A 19669-nucleotide genomic window follows, 5' to 3' on the forward strand; every position below is an offset into this window, starting at 1 on the left:
GGGGGTTTTATTTCCATACCACCAAAATGAAGCAAATATTATAATAAAGTGAGACACATGGATTTTTTTGGTTTCTCAGTGCTTATGAAATTTATGTTCACACTATGCTATAGTCTATTAAATATGCAATAGCATTATGACTGAAAATTATGGCTGAAAAGCCATCATTAATTTTAAAATACTGTATTGCTAAAACATGCTAATGATCATCTGAACCTTCAGTGAATCACAATTTCTTTGCTGGTGGAAGGTCTTGTTTCACTGTTTAGGTTTGCTCACAATCAGGGTGGTAGTTGCTGAGGACCGAAATGACCACTGCAATTTCTTAAAATAAGACCATTTTGCTGCATTGACTGGCTCTTCCTTTCACAAAGATTTCTCTGTAGCAGGTGATGCTGTTTGATAGAACTCTCAAAATTGAAGTCAGCTCTGTTTTTGCTTTATTCACTAAGTTTATGTAATATTCTAACTCTTTTAGTGCCACTTGAACAATGTTCACAGCATTTTCACCAGGAGTGAATTGTATCTCTTTGCTTATCCATAAGATAAGCACTTATCTTCACCGATTAAAGACTTAATTGAGATTGCAGCAATTTAGTCATCAGGATCTATTTCTAATTCTAGTTCTTTTGTTATTCCCAATACATCTTCAATTACTTCCTCCAGTGATGTCTTAAATCTCTCAAAATCATCCAAAGGGCTAGAATCACCTCCTTCTAAACTTCTGTTAATGTTGATATTTTGACCTCTTCCCATGAATCAAACTTATTCTTTTTGGGGGTGGGGGGGATGAACACTTTTTGAATACGACAAGTACCAGTGCTTCATATATTTTTCCTTTACTCTTCATAGTCACCCAATTCTCCCTAACTCCACAGTGTAGCACCTCTTTTCTCTAAAGCAGAATGGATTTCACATATTAGGTGGAACCCAAAGGCTGATGTTTACTCTGAGTTCCCATCAGACTCTGCCCTTACCACTGCTGAGAGAATCTGCACTCCCAGGGCTATGCTGCCTGGGGACCAGCTTGGTCCCTGTTCTCCTCATCTGTTTTTTCATTAAGTCATCTTTTCCAGTAGTTGAGTTCTTTCCAATTAGATTCCTGACAGTGCCTCAGAACTGCCATGGAGTACCTGGTTTTTCTACCATTTCCATAATGCAGTTCAGGGCATGGTCAAGATGCTTCCGTTCATCAGATCCTTCCCTTTCTGTCAAATGGGCGTCTACCCACTCCTCCTGATGGCCTCCATTTAGACCAATACTGAGTGCCTCTCACACTTCTCGGTGTTCTAGCATCTTGTTAGGTTCCTGATATGGGTGAGAAGTTGGAATGTCTTCTAAGGTGTACTGCGGAGGAGGTGAAGGAGGAGGATGGAACTGGCCCCCTGATTCATGAGGGGCACAGTGAGGGCAGGACTGTGCCCAGGAACAAGCCTGATTGCACACGCTCTCTTGGCAGGAGGCTCTTTCTAAATCACTCTCTTCCCTTCTCTCTGGACTGGGCCTTTTTCCATTTCCGTGCACTTCTGTGAGCAGCTCAGAAGAGTCGGCAGGAGACAGGAGACTGGTGTTGAGCAGAAGGTGTTCATGCTGAGCGAGGTACTGGGACGGGGTCTGCTTCTCAAAGATACTCTTAATGGCATCTAAAATGATAAATTCTTTCCAGAGAGTTTTTCATTTACTTTGCTCAGATCCATCAAAGGAATCACTATTTATGGCAGCCACAGCCTTACAGAATGTATTTATTAAAATAATAAAATTTGAAAGTCAATATTACTCCTTGATTCATGGGCTACAGAATGGATATTGTGTTAGCGGGCATAAAAACAAAATTAAACTCATAAATCTGGGTATCTCCATTAAAACTCTTGAGTGAGGGCTGGGGATGTGGCTCAAGTGGTAGCGTGCTCACCTGATCCTCAGCACCACATACAAATAAAAAAGATGTTGTGTCTGCTGAAAAACTAAAAAAATAAAAATATTAAATTCTCTCTCTTTAAAAAAAAACAACAACTCTTGAGTGACCAAGTCCATTGTCAGTAATAATATTTTGAAAGGAATCTTTTTTTCCGAGTAGTAGGTCTCATTCAAGCTTTGTGGGTCCGTTTACAGAGCACAGGCAGAGTAGATTTGGTATGATTTTTAAGGGCCACAAGATTTCTATAATGATAAATGAGCATTGGCTCTGATTTAAAATTAACAGATGCATTAGCCCCTAACAAGTTAGCCTATCCTTTGTAAGCTTTGAAGGCAGACAGACTTCTCTCTAGCTAGAAAGTTCTAGATATCATATTCTTCAAGCATAAGGGGGTTTTCATCTGTGCTAAAATTCTGTTGTTGCGTGTCATCTTAGTTAGCTCTTCTGGAAGAGTCAGTCACCTTAGCTAGATCTTCTGGATAACTCACTGCAGCTTCTACATCAGCTCTGGCTACATTTGAACTTTTATAATATAGAAATAGCTTCTTTCCTTAAATCTCATGAATCAACCCTCTGCTAGCTTCAGACTTTTCTTCTGCAGCTTCATCACTTCCCTCAGCCTTCATAGAACTGAAGAGAGTTACAGCCTTTCTCTAGATTAGGCTTTGTTTAAGGGAATGTGTGATCTTCTTTCTAGACCACTAACTTTCTCAGTATCAGCAATAGGGTGTCTGTTTCCTTACATTTATTCACTGGAATAGCATGTTTCCTTAATAACTTTTCCTTTATAGTCAACTTGACTTACTGATGCAAGAGACCTAGCTTTCGCCTATCTAGATTTCAGACACGCTTTTGATTTTAAAGTGAAAAATGTGCAAGTCTTTCTTTTACTTGAACACTTAGAGGCCATTGTAGGGTTATTAACTGGCATGATTTCAATATTGTTGTACCTAAGGGAATAGGGTCACCTAAGGAGAGGGAGAGAAATGGGGAAATGTCCAGGAGGCAGAACACTGAGAAAACACACACACACACACACACACACACACACACACACACAACTTGTTAAGCTGCCATCAAACATGAATGCAGTTTGTGGCCTCCCAAAACAATTACAGGTGTAACATCCAAGGTTGCTGATCACAGACCACTATAGCAAATATAATAATGAAATAATCTGAGATGTTGCAAGAATTACCAAAATGGACGGAAACATGAAATGAGCACACATTGTTGGAAAAATGTCACCACAGACTCATTCAATGCAAGGTAGCCATAAAACTTCAATTTGTAAAAAATCTCAATATATCTATGAAATGCAATAAAGTGAGGCATGATAAAATGAGGTATAAGCCAGGTGTGGTGGTGCACCCCTGCAATCCCAGCAACTCAGTAGGCTGAGTCAGGAGGATTGAAAGTTCAAAGACAGCCTCAGCAACTTAGCAAGGCCCTAAGCAACTTAGCTTTTGAATTAGTATTGAATTGTACAATGCTTTTCAAACAATTTCATTTATAGTGAAGTTACCTATCTCAAACAAAAAGGTTTGGGGATGTAGTTCAGTGGTAAAGCACCTCTGGGTTCAATCCCCAGTACCAAAATAAATAAAGTATAAATAAATAAAATACAGTATCAATAGACAGTAATTCAATTGCCATTTAAAATTTACATTTTTAAATGTTTGTCTATGATATAATGGAAATACGTTTAATTTAAGGGGCGTTTATTCTTATATCCAGATTCCTAGTCTAATATTTGTTTCAGATGATTTTTTTTACAGAATTTTATTTCTTCCTTTCTAATCTTTACATGGTTGTTATTTATAGGTTTTTAGGTAGGTGGTCTTATGTTTTTTAAGGAAAATAATGCCCTATTCTTAGTTTCCTAAATTATAAGTGTATATTAAATTTACTGAATTTATTAATTCATTTTATAAATTTACTAATGTGACTAATTATAATAAATTTTAAGAAGGAAAGCCATATTATTATCTAAATTTAAAGAAAAAAACATTCAGTAAGTTTAATATACATTTATAATATTTTATTGTTAAAAAATTCTTAAATTCCCAAGTAAATCTAATTTCATCATGATTTATCATGTATATTTTAGATATTTATGGATTTGGCTTATTTGTTTTGTACTTAAAGTTTCTTTCATATGTAGTTTATGATTATATGTGCATATATAATAATCATAAATTTCACCAGAAGTTTGTCAATGTTAGTAGTCTTTTCAAAGATCCAACTTTAGACTTTCTAGGTCCTATTTATTGTATCTTGGCTTTTCTATTTTAAATATTCTTGCTTTTATTTTTATAATGTTTCAATTTCTTTCTTGAATTTATCCTGTTCTTTTTAAAATTTCTTTAATCCCATGCTCAAGATACTAATTTTAAACTTTCTTCATTTCTAACATACTAATTTAAGAGTTTCTTTTTGATCATAATTACTATTTTAGACATACTCTATAACTTTAGATTCATAATCATTCCATTGTTATTTATAAAAATTTCAAATACTTAAATTTTTCTTACTGAATTTTTCCTCTTGCTATTTTTCTTTTTCTATTTTCCTCTTTTCATGATTTAGAATTTTTACACTATAGAGATTCTCCTAAAAGTGTGCTGTGGGGACAAGTGCATGGAGTACTGCATACATGGCATATATTGCCACTCCCCTCGTGCTAGTGTGTGAGCAGCAGGCCGCTTACCCCGTAGGCACAGCCCTGGGCGTGAGGCCATGTGTTGCAGTCCCTGTGCTTGCTCCACGGCCCACTCCTCGATTGGTTGCTGCAAGGGCAGTTAGCAGACATTGCATTGGTGGCCGCCTGTAACCTGCTTAGCTACTGCCTGAGTATACATACATGGTAACTGCACAATAAAATCAGACCTGCTTCCTGCTTGGTCTCCGGAGGGCTTGATTAGCCACTCTGCAGCCACACTCTCCTTTACCTTGTTCTGTGGACCTCCTCACTGGACGAGAGAGAGCCCAAGGTGTACCTTGCATTTTTAAATAAAAATTATAATCCCCAATAATAAATACTGGTATTGGGGATTGAAACCAGGGTGTCTACCACTGAGCTGCATCCCCAGTCCTTTTTACTTTATTTTGGGGCATGGTCTCACTAAATTGCCCAGGTTGGCCTCAAACTTATGATCCTCCTGCCTCGGCCTCAAGTTGCTAGAACTGCAGGCATGCTCACCAGAATGAAGTCTTTAGATTCTTCTCAGCACTTTCATGCTCTAGGCAGTGATATAAAAATCATTACTAAAAGTTCATGGTCATAGAATCCTAATATATAGAATGTTTTCTATAGAAGTTCTATTTTATCTCCTTTTTTCTTCAAAGTATTTCAACTATAATAAACCTATGAAGGTACTGACTACCAGTGTCATATATATAAAACTGAATGTGCATATATTCAGTCTTGTCATCAACCCTCTCAGTGCTGGATGTATATATAGGAGAAATGACCTCCTTTATGACAACCCAGAATTTCTAATAATTGAATGTCCAGCGACACAGTTCTATTCAATATTCTAGGGATTAGTGAATGAATTAAGCGTGGAGGCAAATTGGAGTGGTAGTAAAGTAACTTTACTGTAAATGAAATTGTTTGAAAAGCATCTTACAAGTCAATGCTAATTCAAAAGCTTCCCTTGTTAGCAGTTCAACAGATGTTCCCCACTCCTCCAACACATAATTCAGGCAACAGGTCAAGGTTTGTGGAAGTCAGGTCAGTGTTTCTCAACTTTGAAAAGCTCTCAGCTACAGTACTACTGAGGGTGAGTAAGTGTGGACTGATGCACTCAGCAAGACTGCCAGGGAAACAGTTTTTTGCATGAACATCTTGTACTTTGGAGGATCAGAAGGAACACATATGGTTCTCCTAATCCTTGAAAATTTCTGTGCAATGACTTTGTCTTTTGGGTTTCATCCAGACTATGGGTAAGGTTGCCCTATTCACGGTCTAACTTGTTCCTTTCTTATGATAGCTTAGTTTCTCTTCCTCCAATACCCTCTAAGATGATTCTTAAACAAGAAATGAAAATAAAACTCACTGTAAAGACCAAACAACAAAAGTGAAAATAAATCCATGAATCTAAACAAAGCTGGAAAATTAAACATTTTACTTAATGAAGAAAATATTACTATTGTCTCAATTTTGTACATGGGATAGATAAAGCTAAAAGAAGTCAAGTAACTTCCTCATGATCAAAAAGTAAAAAGTACGAGGAGACACAAACTAGTTCCAAGTCTAGTGTTGTGTAGCAATGGTATAATAATTATAATGTTTAATAGAAGAATAATTATTGCTAATTAATCATGAGTATGCTTGTTTCTATTCTGTAACTCAGCAATCTTTTCCCAGATAATTAGTAGCTTTTATCATTTGTGGAAGGGATAGGAATTAAAACTCAGTCAAAGCTAGGTACTCTTTAGGGAAAATGAGTCCTTTGGAGTAGGGGCATGGAGTTAAGAAATAAAACTTTTATATCTTCATAGTGACTTAGCACTTGATTGAGCAGTGGATGTTGTCTTCTGACTTTTCAGAACATGAGTGCAGGCTTCTTGAAATCAAAAAGGATAAAGGGGAGAGACATTTTTCTTTATAGGGCAATTTACAATTATAGGGTAGAACTCAGTAAAGACCCTGTTTAAGACACAATTAACATTTCAGACTGGATTCTCTGGCCTTTCTTCTTACCTGCCTCCATGAATATGCTACAACATTGGTGTAATGCATGATGATTTATGTCAAGATTTCATGCTGAACACTGTCCTGGAGAGAAGGGGGATGTTTGTGCCCACTGCTGAATCACAAAGACCTGACTAGAATCCCTCAGCAGCAGCCTAAGTGAGGGGATGACAAATGCTAGCCCAGGGAGGATTGAAAATTTGTTGACTTGTGTCTTCATGTTGTCTGGAAAACTCAAACATTATCTCTTCAAATATTGCCTTCACTCTGTTTTCTCTCTCTCTCCCACTTTTGAGCCCATAACTGAAAATAAGATGGACCATCTCACTCTAATATATTTTAATCATTTGTGTGTTTAGTAATATTTTCCTCCTTGTTTTATATTCTGAATTACTTTTCTTTCTCTTCAGTTCCCATTTTACTAATTCTTCAGCTCTCACTGCTCATATATCTGTTAAACTCTAACAGAATTCTTAATTTTGATTATTTCATTTGTTTTTTTAATGTTTAATTTTTAGTTGTAGATGGACAAATACCTTTATTTATTTTTATGTGGTGCTGAGGATCAAACCCAGTGCCTCACATGTGAGAGGCAAGTGTTCCACCACTGATCCACAGCTCCAGCCCTCTCCAACTAATTTCTAAAGATAGAAACACATTAAAATTATTCTTCATCCTAAGACACTGCATTTACTAGTGGGTGGCGTCATGTCAAGAGTTCATGGACATGAGAATGAAAGGTGTTAGCTGCAAATACTTAATACCATAAAAACGCATGCAAAATTTGCTTTCTGCCCCAAAAGAGGCATGTTTGTTACACCTCAAACCAAGCATTAATCCTTTTCTTATCATAGCCCCATCCCAGTCCCAAGACTGCCAAACCAATATGTAGACACACTCTTTAATAATAATAATAATAATATGTGTTCCCAAAACATTGCCTATTTTATGACTTTCCCCTTTCTTCAGGTGACTGCAACATTACCTTGCCTGTTTAATCTTTGCATAGACCAGTCTGGCCTTTGCCATGAAAACTTGAGTAGAGGTTATAAATGAAGTTAAGTGGTGGGTAAAAAAGAAAAAAAAAAAAAAACAGCCACATGTATTAGTTTACAGTCAAACCTGGGTCACTCCAGTAAGAGATAAGATGTTGAATATTGAAGCACCAGTATTCTTAAGTTCGGTGACCTGCATAGTTCCTAACACATCCAATTCTCAGGGTGTTATTTCTCCTACCACCACTTGTAGATTTTATCTACCAGGCTTCTTCACAGAAATAAAATCACCTGTTCATACTTTGATTCAATGACTGCATATACCCTGGTCACACTAAGCAGCCTACTGTTTCTGGAAACTAGTCTCGGAGCAGATGGAAATCAACTTTTACTAAAGGCTGATTTTCAGCTAAAGGATCCAAAATGTCCCTGTGTGGAATCATCTGTACTCCTAGAACACATGTGAAAATTGACTACTAAGGATCAAAATTTCAGTCCAGCCTATGCAACTGAGCAAGACCCTTGCTCAGGGTCTGGGGATATAGCTCAGTGCTGGAGCATCCCTGGGTTCAATTACAAGCATGCGCGCGCGCACACACACACAATCATAAAACTAAGTCTCAGAATTCTTAGGAAACTTCCAAGAGGGGCCTTTCTGTGGCCTCATCCCAGTTTCTAGGAAACTGGCTGGGAGGGGAAGATTGAAAAGTCAGATGGCCTGACATGCCAGTGCAGTAATTTGTTTTCAGCCTTACTTCCTAATTTCCTAGCATTGCCAGATACTTGAGATTCTCCAGTGCGTGCTGTGTTTCAAAGCCAATACAAGTCCAGAACCCCCTGGCTCTGGGAATTGATCCATTGCTATTCTTTTCTTAACATTCCTCATGATCTCTAGGATGCCAAAGATCAAGGGAGAGAGAATTGCTATTGCTTACTGCTATATTTGGATCTTAAGTGTCCCCAAGGCCCATATGTCTGGGTCTTGTTCCCCAGCTTGTAGCACTATTGGGAATGGTGGGACCTTTAAGAGGTAGGGCCTACTGGGGGAATCTTCAGGTCCTTTGGGGTACATCCCTGAAGGGGACGGGGGACCTCAGCAAGTTTCCCTTTCTTTTGCTTCCCAGTCATTATGTGAGAGGTTTTGCTCCCTATGCATCCAGGCCATGAGGTGTGGCCTGACCATAGGCCCCAAAGCAACAGGGCTATTAACCATGGACTCAAACTTCCCAACTGTGAGCCAAAATAAACAATTTCTTTTTAAAAGTTTATTTACCTTAGGTTTTTGTTACAGTAGTGGAAAGCTAACTAACACACTTGACTATCATATTGGTAGATGTGATTTTTGTCTAAAAGTATATTCAGACTTACACTGTGGAAGGGTCACTCAGGATATAATGTGGCAAAGGAGTTAGAGTAGACAAGACTGGCCGTAGGGAAGACAGTGGTTTGTTAAATCTATATTAATTGATATAAAAAGTGATGTATGGAAGGATGCAATAATGAAGAGGCAATGAGTCTGTAGAAAGCACAATAAATTTAAACACTATTTATTTAAACACTATTATAAACCTTTATTGAAAAGTTGAAAGCATTCATCTAAAGAATATAGCAAGATCTGATTTGGACAACAGGATGAATAGTGGAGGGTAAATGTACCAAGCTGGAGTAGGAACAGATTTTAGTGAAACATTGAAGACAATGTACTAATCTTTGGGAGATGCTGTGCTTGGATCTGATTGCAGAGTGTTGAGGTAGAGGGGGGTGTGATATACCAACAGGGAACTCATTGGTGTGTTGAGTTTTAGCATTGGTGACTCTGAGATGCATCCGAGGCATCTTATAAATTTAGGAGTTAAAAGTAGGAAGTGCAGGTTTGTAGTTTAGGGAATAAGAGTAGGTCTGGTTGATGGATATGGCATTTAAAGTTGTGCTGACCAGAGTTGGTGTGCATGTTAGGTGTGTGTCTTATCTATATGCAAAGTCAGTGTGAAGGGTGATTTTCTTGTTGAATTCAAGTGGGTTACTCAGCTGGACCTACCTTGGCTTCTCAACAAGAGAAGCATGGTTTCATCTTATAGCTCCTGGCTTTCAAAAAGGCAACATTTCATAATGACTTCTAAGCCCAACTTATGGGGCTGTTCTCCAGGTTCTTCTCTTCAGTTTAATTTCTCTCAGGGAAAACTGGGGAAAGAAATGTCTCTGCCGTTTGAACTTAATTAAAAGATCAGTACAGGGCTGGGGAGATGACTCAGTTGGTAGAGTGCTTGCCTAGCATGCACAAAGTCCTGGGCATAAATAATAATAATATCAATATATTTATATTTTAACCATCAATATTTCTTGAAATATTCTATTCCTTATATATATAATAAATCCAAAACATATAAACTTGGGAAATTGAATTCTCCCAAGCAGACATTGATTGCAAGCACTGTTAATCTTTTTATATCTCATATCTCTTCAAACGCTTTATATGTATTAAAAACACATAATAGTATTACAATGATCATAAGACTGGTCATTAACTCAACAAACATACTATAACAGCTACAAAGGACTAACTAATTGTACCAAACTTTGTTTCTTCATTATATTGATTCTGTACTTTTATTTCCTTTCTTCTAGTTTTAATTCTGCTTCTCCTTCTTCTTTCTTTCCTGAATTAGAATTTTACCTAGCCTACAAGTTTGGTGACCTTCTCAGACCAGTAAGGCAATAGTTTAAGGATGAAAATTGAAAATTTGGAATCAGAAACAACGGACATAGATGATTTTTTTTTTTTTTTGGTTTCTTTATAGGGATCTGTTATGCAGTTGGAACAAGCCTTTTTCTGAGTTAAGCATTTGGTGAAATGTATTAAATATTTTGATATTTATAGTTTTGTCTAGTATAGCCAACACTACCAAACAAAAACAAACCATCTTTTTGGGAACTTAACTCTTTCTGGATACTCTTTCAATTGTTCTACCTACAAAGGACCAGAAGAGGGCATTGTTGATTCAGTGGTAGACTTCCCGTCTCCTAACCCGGAGACCCGGGTTCCATTCCCAGCCAAGGCACTACCTTTTCCATCTCTACCCTGTCTCAGTGTCCATGGAAGGACTCTGTGTCCCTGACAATGTGTGTCTACAGGTGTGGGCTGAAAAATTATATTTTTAATTAAAAACAAACAAACAAACAAAAACCACTCGAGACGTCAGTAAGTGTTCACCTGTTTTTTTGTTTTCTGTCTCTTCGCAATTAGGATGTTCCTGGGAAAGATTATTATTTGGAAGTAAGATATGGGTTCCTGCTTGAGGGGTAATAAATCTTCCAAAATTTTTTTTTGTCCAAGAATATATTAAACAAATATTTTTTGAAACAGATTTTCAAACCAACAATAATTATTTATTTCTCTTTTTGGAGATAAATATATTCACAAATGCATTTAAAGTTTTCCTTCTTCTGACATTGTGGCTTTCTACATTTTGTTTACAACTTGTTTTTAATAGTTCTTAACTGGAAATAATGTGTTGAAACCATCAGTTTTGTTTGTTTTCTTTTCTCCTCTCCCACACCCCAACAGGGGATTGAGTCCGGGGGGGTGTTCTACCATTGAGCTACATCCTCAGTTCTTTTTATTTTGAGACAGAATCTCACCAATTCACCAAGGCTGGCCTCAAGTTTGTGATCCTCCTGCTCAGAATTGTCAGGATCATAGGTGTGCTGTGCACCACCTCGCCTGGCATCAGAGCTGTTTTCTGTTTTAACTTGTTTGGAAATCTCTGTTGAATAAAAATTATCATGTGTTACATAATTTTTAGTTTTTCAACTTTTCTCTGAATAGTAATTAGATTTTAGGGAGAACAATCTGTGAGACAAGTTATAAAAAAGAAAAAATGATAGATTTTACTTATGTGATGAGGCATATTGAAAGAGTCCATCAGGTATCAGGAAAGATTAAGCCAAAAGCTGGACCTGGTAGTGCATACTGGTAATCCCAGCAAGTGGAGGCTGAGGCAGGAGGATCCCAAGTTCCAGGCCAGCCTCAGCAATTTAGTGAAGCCTTGAGTAATTTAACAAGACCTTGTCTCAAAACACAAAACAAAACAAAACAGAAAAATGAGCTGTGGATGTGGCTCAATGGTTAAGCACCCCTGGGTTAAGTCCTGGTATACATGCCTGCCCCCTACAAAAAGAATTAACCCAAGAAGATCAATCTCAAGATGATATCATAGGAAAATTATTAAAAATTATAGAAAACATCCTCAGGTTTTCTAGGCAACTGAAATGTCACAAAAGCAACAATTAGATGCACACTGATATATAAAGCAAAGCAACAGTGGAGCAGCATTTTCAAGAAACCGAGTAAAGAAAGTGCTAACCAAGGATACGATATCCAATCAATCTCTTTCAAAGTCCACCATTTAAGGTCATTGTACTAGTTACCTTATATTTTTTCATATAAACTACATTTTTAAGGCTCAACCAGAGTCTGACCCAAACATTAGCCAAATGCCCTCCTGCACCATGGAAAGGTAGGGCAGTTTTGTGCGCAGTTACCATAAGGCTGTTTCTTACTGATCTTTTGTGGGAACCTCCCTGTTTCTGAAGAGCCATGGAAATTTCCATTTTGCCCTCATCCCCATAGGGTACAACTGCAGACTGTAACTACTTAGCTACAGTATAAAATCGGCTCCTTCATGACAGGACAACCCACTACTTGTTTTGTCTTGTCCACTTGGGTGTCATGCTATAGGATTATGGGTGTGGAATCTGACAACAGCACTAATTTTGCTTATGCCGTGTGTGTATGATTATAAACAACTTTGATTCATTTGAGCTCATTGTCTCCTTATAAGTGGATTCTATGGAAGCATGAGAAGACCTCCTGCTGCTTAGGGATTACTTGACCACTTGACAAGTTCCTGCCCCAAAGGGTCATAATGCAAGATAAAAGGTTCCCCAGAGTGGTACATGTTAGGTCCTTAGGCCAAAGTAACTCCATTTTGAAAATCAGCACCTGCCCACCCAGGCATGACCTTCCCATTAGGTCCACCCACTATCCTAACTACCCCTAACTACCAAAACCACAACAAAGACACCAAGTAACAATCACAGGCCCAGATGAGCTGTTTTTTAACTACTTTGTTGTATATGACTATAGAGTTAAGAAGTTTTTTCCAGCAGGCTGTTGCACCTTGCAGAAGCGCAGCCCTGCAGATATTCTCTGTCAATAAACCTTTGCTTGACTCAGAGATGTGTCTCTCCTGGATATTTGTACCAGCTACCCTAACAGTATCACATGATCTCCCTGAATTGCTGGGTGTCCTCCAGTTAGCCTATATATTAAGGATATATATATATATATATATATATATATATATATATATATATAATATACATATACATATACACACACATATTTAATTTTATATATTTATATATTTGGAGGCTGAGCATCAACAAGGGAGGATTGAAACCAGGCATTCAAATGGTACTTAAGCTGTTGCTAAAAGTTGTTAAAACTGAGTGAATGGTCTCAAACTAAAAGTTGATGCAGAGCCATGCTGTGGTGGGTCTGCTCTTTTGTGTATCCAAACCTTCTTTTCCCACCCTGAACTTTTCTCACCAAGTACTTTAGGGGAAAAAAACAAAAACAAAAAACCTCCCCACTGTTCCAACTGATCTCCAAAGCTGGTCACACCTCTCTGTTCTCCCAGCACTTTCAGTCAAGGAGATAACATGGTCACCTGACAGCTACTGTTATAACTTGTCAAGTTCATACATTATACTCCTTGGTCTGTGTTTCTCTACGAGACAGTATGAATCCAACTAAGAAAGTTTGGGTAAAATCTTCAGTAAAGAAAAAAAGTCTTGAGGATTCTGAGCCAATTCAATGTACAGAGAAATGTACACTTGAAATAGATGAATTCCACTGCTATACTATGAATGCGTTTAAATTGTCAGAGGAGATTCTTCAGAGTACTGTTGCAAGTAAATAAATGGTAAAGGGGCAAATTTTTAACATTTGCTACCAATGGATGGATCATAATTTAGCAGGAATGCTTATAGCCTCTGATGTCTGAAGTTTCACTATATAAATGATGTCGTGTTGGTTGGCAAGACAAAATTTTCAATCCCAAAAGCTCTACCTGCAGTTTTATCAGATCTCTGCTAGGCTAGCAGAAGGTTCAACAAAATTCAGTAGCTTGGAATTTTCTCCTAGGCTTCTCTCTGCTAGCTGGGAGGCACACTGTGTCAGCCTGTGCCTGGTGGCCAGTCTTTTCAGACTGAGAAAATGAGACATGTTGAATGTACCAATGTCTTGCATTTCTTCTTCTGCCTTCTGAGAGCCTATGGAGGCAGACATGTGGAAGACTGTGGTGCAAGGACATTTTTTCTGGCAATGAGAAGGGTCTCTGGAACCAAAGGGAGCACAGTTCTTCTTACACAAAACAACCTCTCCCCCTAAAAAAAGAAGGAGTTTCAATCCTCCCTTGTTGATGTTCAGCCTCCAAGCATATATATCATATATTTTATACACACACACACACACACACACACACATCTCCTTAGGTGCCTTAGGTGGTGGTCAGGGTGAAAATCAGGAAAACAAAACCACAATAATCTGGTGAAAGGGATCTCATGTCCGTGGAAAAGGTGGCATGGTTTGGGTCAAATTCCAAAGCAATTTTACTGCTAAAGGTCACTGGATGCAGAATCGACCTGTGCGATGCTGTACCATACAATGATTTAAACTAATGAAAAAAAAAACTAAAAATAAATAAGAGAGGGAGAGAAAGAGCGAGTATGAGAATGAAAAGAATCAAATAGCTCCAAATTCTGCTGAGCTCTCCTCCTGCACTGGTTCTCACTGGATCTCTCCAACCCTCTCTTCATTGTTTGTCTTTGCTTCTTTGCTGTTTTCAACCATCCTTGCTTTGCATTTCGCTGTAGAGATTTTAGATCATATGGGCTGCCTCTTACCCTATGGACTTCATCTGATAAGACTCTGGAATTGAGTCATGATAGCAGTGAACACACCTGTTTCTAGCCTAATATGCGATGCCCAGGTCAAGTGTGCACTCCACCACAGAACTACAATACACACACACACACACACACACACACACACACACACCCCAGCCCTGCAACCTTTGAATTAGAATAATTTCTACTTTTTGTTTTTCAATTTGTTTACAGCACACTCTCCCCATCTTCCACAGCTCTCTCACAGATTCCAATTAAATAAAAGGCCCCTATAGCCCCATTAAAAAAAAAAAAATCAGTAGCTTGCTTGTCAGGTGGTTTCTTGGAACTGTGCCAATGAATTCTCAATGCTAAATCCCTCTGGCAGCCAAAAAGAAAGCAAAACGAAAACAAAAAGTACTGTCTCTCACAAACTAAAGGTCTCTATTATTCTGATAAGAAGCCCCATGCATGCCAGACTGTGATTCCTACTAAAGTTTGGCCCATTTATTTTTGCAGAGAGTCAATGTGAATGATGTGACATATTATTTTTATTGCAATTTATTATATTATGAGATTCATTATTATGAAATTTCTCAAAAGTTATAGAAAAGTTAATGATGTTAAAAAGAAGTTTCCCTTCACTAATGTCATTTTCAAAATAAATTGCCCATAAAAGTTAAAATAAGAAAACATCTCCCTTCAGGAGAGTAAGTAGATCAGTGGTAGAACACTTGCTTCACATGCTGAGGCCTTGGGGTGGAGGTGGGGAGGTGATTTGTTTTTTAAAAATCTGCTGCGGTTCCAATCAGTCTTAGTTTTTCAGATGCCTTTATCACTAGGCAGATTTACTTCCAGGAACACCTCCAAAGTGGAAGATGGATTTGGGGTGGGACTCTTTTGTGCACCACATTTCAGAAATTCCTAAAGTGTCAAGAATACCCCCCAAACTAGACAAGGAACAGCACCACATCCACAAAATTTAGAAACAGTGAAAAAAGCCAGGCTTACATTTTTTTATTAATTTATAATTTTTTAAAAATTCTGACCGATCTTATTTGGAAGAAAGGGTAAACACTAAAACACAGAAGATCAAAGTCTTGAATTCGAGTTTGCTGGGATACTAGGCAGTTTAAAATTCTATCTAAAAGTCTGATCATTTCCAGTGTTGCTTTAAATGTGGGTTAAAAAAAATACAATCGCATAAAATCCTGGGCATGTATTTGGTACTTGTACTTTGGAGCAATATGCACCGGAATTTTACGTTCGCTTTATATTTCATTTTATATTTCCATTATCTGGAAGTATCTAAGTTAAAAAATATATTGCGCAGTAGTTTCAATTGTAGAATTTATATTATCTCTATTTCTCCACCACTGCCCAAAGAAGCTGAGACTCAGCAGTACGAAGACACACTAAAGAACAAGGAGCAGAGATCCCGCGCCCTAAGCGAAATCCAGCACCCGCTGCGGCAGGGGGCTCAGAATTCAGATCCCTAGACCACCTGAAAACCTGGGGCTGCGCAGCTTCTTTAAAATCCTTCCAGTAGGGACCTCTTGCACTGACCTGGGGAAAACGCCATCTAGCCTCCTGGGGCCGCCGTTCCCCCCAGGGAATTGTTCCCAGGAAATTGTGGTCGGATCCCAGCTTTTTCCAAATTCCAAACCCACACACCACGCACCCAGCGAACCCAACCTCCTCCCTCCCAGTGGTGCTCCCGCGAGGCCCCAGGTCCACAAGTCGCGCACCACGCTACCTCGCCCCGGCCGCACCCGACACTCACCCAGAGCCGAGCCCGCGCGGAGTGGCAGCGTGGGCCCAGACTGTCACCCGACTGGGCCGCGGGCTAGCGCTCCGGGAGGACGCAGGGCGGGGCAGGTGCGCCAGGCGAAGGGGCGGGGCGCCCCGAGCAGGAGCGGTCCGGCCCGGATGGCCCAGTGGAGGGCCCAGGAAGACCTCGGGGCCTGGGCGGAGTTCGCGCGGCAACCTGCCGCACTTGCTGCCCACCTGTCGTGGAGGGCAACTCCATCCTCCCTGCACTCGGGCCCCAAACTCGCGCGGCTCCCTCTCTCACGGTCCCCCCAGTTACCTAGGAATCGTGCTTCCCCTTTAACCAACCGCGGACTTAGAGCCACGCGATTTCCCTCTGGCTCTGAATTTCGGCGCACGACCCGGCGCGGAGGCCGATTCAGCTCGCCCCCCATGGCCTGCTCAGACCTGAGGGTCTGAGACCTCAACCGGGGTCGGAGTGTGGGCCTGTGTTGGGGTTTCTCTGGCCTCGCCGGTCAGGGCGCCCTCTCCGGGGCTGTCTCCAGGGCCAGGGGCAGCCCGCGGGCCTCCCAGCACAGGTCCCTCGGGGGTCAGGCACAACTGCCCCCGCGGCCGCCTGCAGAGACGTTCCGGACGGTGTCCGTTCCCCCGCCCGGAGCCCGGGAGCAGGGTGGGTGGCACGTGGCGCGCTTCCGGCTGCGGGGCCGTCGAGGGCGGTAGTAACCTCCTCGCTCCTCGCGTGGGAACGCCTGCGGGGCCTGGCTGCTGCCCTCTTGGGCTCTGTCCTCTAGGGTTCGAAAACGGTCCTGAAGCAACAGATACGTCGAAATAGACGACAACGAACAGGGCAGAGGTCCTACGAGATTCTCTGACCTCCAGGCACCCACGGGGTGAAGTTGGCCTCCCACCAGCTCAGCCCCTCCCGTCGCGGTGGACCGACGGCGCTCTCCCTCGGAGCCCGCGCACGGCCTCGGCCGGCCGTTACCGGTGAGCAGGCCGCGTCTCCATCTCTCCAGCTGCCTCCTCTCCCCCCAGGTTTTCTATAAATTCCAAGGGTCCAACTGATGACTTCTTTTTAATTGCCCTTATCTGAAAAAATAATACTGTGAAATCCTCCAAGAGAGGAAATGGTTTCTGACGAGTTTCGTGCCGAGGACTTTCAGGTGTGAGGGAAAATCAAGCCCAGGACCCACCCCAGAGAAGGCAGGTCCTGCTGAGAAGGTCCCAACCCGGAACTACTCTATTCCTGCAGACTTTTACCCTGGGGTTGGGCCCCCTGTAAGCGCACTGTGATGGAACTTAAGATGCATCTAGGATGTTCACAATGAATAATTTAATTGTCTTCATTTTAAATTTAAATGCAGATTCCAAAAATTATAGAATCAGCATTTAAAGCCCACTTTATGCCATTTTTCCAAAAATGAGAAAAATGATAAATGACAAAACCTTATAAAATCACCTCTGAATATCAGTTGTATCTACTAAAGCTTTTCTTCCTACAAAGAACAGAAAATTGCAAATCAAACATTTTATTTCATACTCATAAATAATAGAAAATTTCCTGTGGCCAAAGAAACGGAAAAATTTCAAGAAAATTCTAAATTCGTTGTCAAATGCTGCAGACAATTTATATCTAGTTCGGCTCTGAAGATAACAGACTTATTTTCTCCAGAAGATTTATTAGGGGATCTTTAGCTAAGGAGTCAGGGATAGTATGTGAAGTCATGTGTCCTACAATGGGAGAAGGATTAAGTGTCAGCATAACTTGATTTGTATGGTGGATACTTTGGTCTGTTCCCATTTCTGATTTATTGAGCTGTACAAAATGTCAAGCCTGAAGGGCTTTAAGCCTTACTATTACAAACTGTTTATTATAAACAAAACACTATGAGAATGACCAAAGGATACATGTATAGATAAACGGAGATGAGTTGAGATGCCTATAAGAGACCCATTTTCATAAACAGCACCAAAGCAATTTCATGATGAAAAGAGTGTCTTTTTAACAAATACTGCTGGACTAACTTAATATCTAATAGTGAAAATCCAACTGCTATATTTGGATCTATAATGTACCCTCAAGGCTCTTGTGTTATAGGCTTGGTCCTCAGCTTGGTGCTATTGGGAAGTGGTGGAAACATTAAGTGGTGAGACCCTAGTGGGAGATTTTAGGTCATTGGTGGTGTGCCCTGGAAAGGGATTATAAGGTCACCAAACTCTTCCTCTTTCCCTCTATATATTTTTACTCTAAAAGGATTTTTAATAATAGCCATAAGGTGAACTGCTTTGCTCTATTGGTGCTCCCAGCCGTCATGTGCTGTCTTGCCACAGGCTCAAAAGCAAAAGGGCCAATCAACCATGAAGTAAAACCTCCAAAACTGTGAGCCAGAATGAACCTTTTCTCTTTTTAAGTTAAGTATCTCAGGTATTTGTTATATTAATGGAAAGCTAACCATCATATCCACAATCTACCTCACAATACACACACACACACACACAGGCTAATTTGAGTCAGGTTACAGACCAAACCATATAAACTACAAAGTTTTAGATGATAATGTCCTTCATGACCTAAGAAATAGTTCCTAAGCATCATTCAGAAAGAAGTAAAAAGGAAATATTATAAATTAAACATGATCAATATTAAAATGTCTTCTAATAAAAGACACCAATATGAGTGAAAAGGCAAGCCACTGAAAAATAGTATCCTTATAAAATAGGCTGGAGCAGGTTTGCTTCTCCTTCCACCATGTTCACAACTAGAAGTCCATCTGTACACCAGAGAGGGAGCTTTCAACAGATAATAAATCTGCTGGCAACTTGAACTTGGATTTCCCAACCTCTAGACCTATGAGAAATAAATTTCTGTTGTTTATAAATTACTCACCCAGTTTGTTACTTTTTTTTAATAACAACCTCAGCATACTAAGTTATGAACCCACCAGAATGGATAAAATTGTAAAGACAGAGAACACTCAATTCCTGACAAGATCATGAAGGGACCCAGGTTAAGTAGAAGAGAGACGCTGATGAGAAGTAAAAAAAAAAAAAAAAAATAGCACAACTAATCTGGAAAATTATTTGGCAAATTTCTAATAATGTTACATTTATAACTAACCTATAACCTAGGGACTGTGGATACAGCTCAGTTGGTAGAGTGTTCACTCTGTATGCACAAGGCCCTGGGTTCAATCCCCAGCACCACACACATAATAATAACAACTACCCTATGAGCTAATAATTCTATTACAAAGCATATACTCAAGAGAAATGAATGTACCTATCTACAAAAATAACTGTAAAAGAACATACAGCTTTGTTCACAACTGACAAAAT

General features: G+C 39.7%; 1 protein-coding gene across 2 annotated transcripts in view; it reads right to left on the reverse strand.

Annotated features, from left to right (window-relative positions):
* Positions 1 to 16424, reverse strand: part of Fcgr1a (Fc gamma receptor Ia) — a 28222-nt gene extending 11798 nt beyond the window's left edge. For both annotated transcript variants that reach the window (XM_027953775.2, XM_027953774.2), the window contains exon 1: positions 16347 to 16424. The gene's annotated coding sequence lies outside the window, so the exon portion shown is untranslated. The remainder of the gene's footprint in view (positions 1 to 16346) is intronic.
* Between the last annotated feature and the right edge of the window lie 3245 nt (positions 16425 to 19669).

This window comes from Marmota flaviventris, chromosome 10 (assembly GCF_047511675.1).
Source record: "Marmota flaviventris isolate mMarFla1 chromosome 10, mMarFla1.hap1, whole genome shotgun sequence".
Lineage (NCBI taxonomy): Eukaryota > Metazoa > Chordata > Mammalia > Rodentia > Sciuridae > Marmota > Marmota flaviventris.